Here is a 4551-nt window from a genome sequence, read left to right on the forward strand (position 1 = left end):
AAAAACTCTCATCCTTTCTTTCTTTCCTTCCTTCCTTCCTTCCTTCCTTCCTTCCTTCCTTGCCTACAGCACTTGATATTCCTAGGTTGTCTCCCATCCAAGTAATAACCAGGCCCAACCCTGCTTAGCTTCCAAGATCAGACGAGATTGGGCATGTTCAGGGTGGCATGGCTGTAGACACATCCTTTATTATTATAAGAACATGATTCACTCAAATCATGTTCTTATAATAAAAATAACTTTAGAAAAATTTTAAATGATACAATAAAATAAATACAAGGAAACAACAGCAAGCACATATGCCAATCCTTCATTAATATAAGCAGTTTCCATTGAGATAACATAAACATGCTATAAATACAGTGCATCTACAGTGATAGTTATATTAAGTGATGCTTGAAGTAAATTCTTGCAGAAAATGTTGATTCTCTTTATTTAGAAAGAGATATTTACATGATGAAATTTATCTAATAGCGTTTCTGCTACCAGAATGAGTAAATCAATGAGACATTATGATTTTGCATGGAAATTGCTGCTCTAAGGACACTTTATTTTGATGTCAGAATAAGTTAGTAATTTGAAGTGTATAGTAGACTAAAGTCACTTATTATGTCTTTAAAAACAAAAATTACAATTATATCTGATATATTAATTTCTAGAAACTATACTTGAAGACCTATTTTTGACCTATATCACCTTGTATCATTTATATATGTGTGATACATCTTAAAATACCCTAGCATACAAAGGAAATCAAACATCTGGAATATTTTTGGCTGACCGAAAGTAGTTTTTGTAAAACTTACTTTACCAATTTGCTGGAGTTATGAAAATTCTAGTAACAAGCTATTAGTAAATTAATTTTGCCATTGATTTTCCATTGCTAGGATAATTGCTATAAGTGTTGGTAATATACACAAAACTCTTCTAAATCTTAGTCTAAGTGTAGAAATGATTGTTTTTTATTCATTCACATTTTCAGGTTATTTTTCTTAAATATTTTTTCCATATTTAGTAGCTATCATTATTCTTTAACTATTCTACAATCATTTATTTAGTTTCTACTGTATTCTAAATACTTGCCCTTTTCTGCAATGGCTACATAGATTAAATGTTAACTTCCAAAAACACAATCTTTGATGTACACATCCAATTTCACTAGCTTCCTTGGTTTCCTATAGCCTCTCTTCTATCCTATCACAGAGGACATTGAAGTTTTCCTGCCTTATTTTTCTGTGCGTTGTCAAATTCAAAAAGCGAACACTCTCTTGCAACTAAGACATGGGCATGATACATAAATTCTGTTAATTTAGAAGCACCATGAAGAAACAGGTGATACCTGGAAAGTGACAGAGTCGGAAGGACTGGTGCATAGTGTCCAGCATGAGCAATACTATCTGCAGGGTCTGTGACCAAATCCAGGCAATAGGGTTTCCATCAAAGCAGTTTTTCAATGTAACTTGTATCTTTCTGGTAGGGTAGCCTTCAAGCCTGATTTTCTGGCTCTGAAAGAGTTCTATGAATTTTCAATAATTTTTAAAATTATTTTCCTTCTTACATCAGCTAAAATGGGTTTTATTTTTTTGCAGGTAAAGATTCTATCTAATAAACTGTCAATAACTTAAGTCCTTTAAAATGATATCTGTATTTTCTGTATATTCTTTCTCTTTAAAGATTCTTTTATCAACTATTCACCTCAGCAACTGCATGCTTACAGCAGTCTCCCCTTATCCACAGAGGACATGTTGCAAGACCCCCAGTGGGTGCCTGAGACCACAGATAGTACCAGACCCTATATATACGATGTTTTTCCTATACATACAGACCTATGATAAAGTTTAACTTATATATTAGGCACAGTAAGAGATTAACAATAATAATTAATAATAAAATAGGACAATTATAACAATACAGTGTAATAACAGCTATGTGAGTGTGGCCTTTCTCTGTTCATGTCTTCTGCCCACAGTTTTAATGCTTTTTCCATAACTAAGCACTTATCAAGCACTGTGGCAATAACTTTTGCAGTTTGAGGTGTGACAGCAACACTAGCACAAATTTATTTTTCCTTCTCCACAATTTTATGGGTAGAAGATTCATTTTTACCATAGATCTTAGCAACCTCAGCCTACATATTTTTTTTTCCTGATTAAGTCAATAACTTCCACCTTTTTACTCAAAGGAAGCACTTTATGGCTTTTCTTTGGCATATCCAAACTGCCACTATATATTTTCATTTTCATTGTATAACTTTTATTTGAGGACCATTATTAAGTGAAATAAGGGTACTTAACATAAACACTGAGTCTGATAACCCAGATGGCTACTTAGTGACCAAGAGGTAGGTGGCATATACAGCGTGTATATGCCAGACAAAGAAATGATTCACATCCCAGGCAGAATGAAATGAGATGGTGAGAGAGTTCATCACATTACTCAAAACAGTGTGTAATCTAAAACTTATGAATTCTTTTATTTCTGGAATTTTCCATTTAATACTTTGGACAATGGTTGACTGTGGGTAACTGAAACCACAGAAAGCAAAACCGTGGATAAGGAGGTCTTCTATATTCTACTGTTATACTCACTGTGTCAAATTCAAAGCATGACTCAATCCAAGCATCCTACTTATCCACTCCTAAGCCTGGGTGCTAAAGAACTCACTCAATCATTTAGAATTGTCTGTATTTAAAAAGAAAAAGTAGAGCTAAAATATTCAAGTTATACTGTTGTGTAAAAACGGCAAATTGCTACAGATGTAAGTAGATAGATAGATATGTGTCTAGATAATAGATTAGCTTTCCAGGCCAGTCTTTTTCCTGAGGATACTATAGAAGCTAAATACCTGGCAAAGCCAAGATTTACACTCAAGTTTTCCTGAGTCTAGGGTGACATACTCATACCACATCACACAAACTCCTTCAAAGTTGTGATTATTCCTTTCCCCACTTTCAATTAAGGGCTTGTATTCTAAGCTAAAAGCATAATTGCTTGGTGTTTTCTCAGGAACATGAACTTAGTCGCACACACCTCAGATCTGTTCTTTGTGAAACATCCCAGAAGGGGTTAAGAGAAATGATAAAAACTGAAAATTTGTGGAATGGTAAGGCACATCTGGATGAGGTGTGAGAGAAAACAGAAATATTTCATTCACATCCCTTTTAATTCTTTAATTAGATACTGAAGTATCTAAATAGGCTCATGAATAACCGATAAATGTGATTAATCCTAATCTAAATGTTTACACAGTATCTACATTGATGTTTAAGTAGAACAAATAGTATTGCATGTTTTTTTTAATACTGAAGGAAGAAGAATGTGTTAAAATAATTTCTCCTCTATAACTAAGAAAATTCTCACCAAAGAATGTGATAGATGGAAAATTCATTAAACCCAAACGTACAAGTAACTGAAATAACAGAATGTATAATGCAAACAGAACCATTTAAAATTGTACTATCCAATGCATTTTCTGCCTCATGACACAAAGGGTTTCTGAAAGTTAGACATCTAGTTTAAAGCCAGCTTGTTTATGATACAAAAAAATTATAGGCACTAATTACAATATATAATTATTAAAGAGAAGTTCATGAGTAATCAAAAATGAGAAGGTGCAACTAGACCGGGGAAACACATAGCTCGATACTCTTGCTTCTTGATCAGAACACACATGAAAATGTCCATGATTGAATGATTTGATGGGCCTTTTTTCTTGCCACATTTTTCATATGCCCTGAGTTTAAAAAAAAACAACAACAAAAAAACCACAATAAATCCTTAGAAACAAGTAAAGCTTCCACAGTTCCCAACGTCGCGCGATTCTCTTTGGCTTCTGCTTCAGTCCACAACAGCAAAGAACTCATTTTTTATTCGCTTGTATGATTCTTCTCTGCAGTTACTGACATCCTTTTAATGCATTTTCTCAGGGACCACGAGAATGACATTCCTATACGAATTTTCGTCATTGTTCTTTAAAGTCCCAGCTTTTGCCATAGCCTTTTGTAGAAAGCAGATTCTCTATCCCATAGCTACATTCCTTCAGTTCTGCTTATTATCACTTGGAGGCGGCCTCAGTTCCTCAGTATATTCATCTGCCGTTGGTCCAGATCAATAGATCATTTTAAATCAGTGAATTGAAGACTGAAAGACCACCTTTTATTGCAGGCTGGTAGTTCAGATGTAAGAGAGTGAATGATTTCTTGGGGTTTGTGGTCCATAATTATATTAACCTTGGTCCCACACCAAACTATTTGAAACTTCTCACACCTCATTACCAGTCAATGCATCCTTCTGTGTATAAGAATTGCATTGTTTGACTTTGAAAGACATGTTGTTAAAATCCCTTTACAGGTTAGTGATGTTTCTTTAGAAGAGTGGAACAAATTTCATGGTCAAAGTCAAAATTTTAGCATCCTTTTTATCACAAGGATATCTAACCCTGTGAATCCCAGACCATTTTGTATTGTTGTAAATGAGTTAGAGAAGAGGAAAAACGCCAATTGTTTTAACCATTACCATATTAATACTATGCTTTATATTTTGGCAAGTGAT

General features: G+C 33.9%; 1 pseudogene; it reads right to left on the bottom strand.

Moving 5' to 3' along the window:
* Positions 1-60: 60 nt before the first annotated feature.
* On the bottom strand, positions 61-179 carry LOC112481553 (annotated as a pseudogene).
* Positions 180-4551: the final 4372 nt, after the last annotated feature.

Source organism: Pteropus alecto, unplaced genomic scaffold (genome assembly GCF_000325575.1).
Source record: "Pteropus alecto unplaced genomic scaffold, ASM32557v1 scaffold72, whole genome shotgun sequence".
NCBI classification, from domain to species: Eukaryota; Metazoa; Chordata; class Mammalia; order Chiroptera; family Pteropodidae; genus Pteropus; species Pteropus alecto.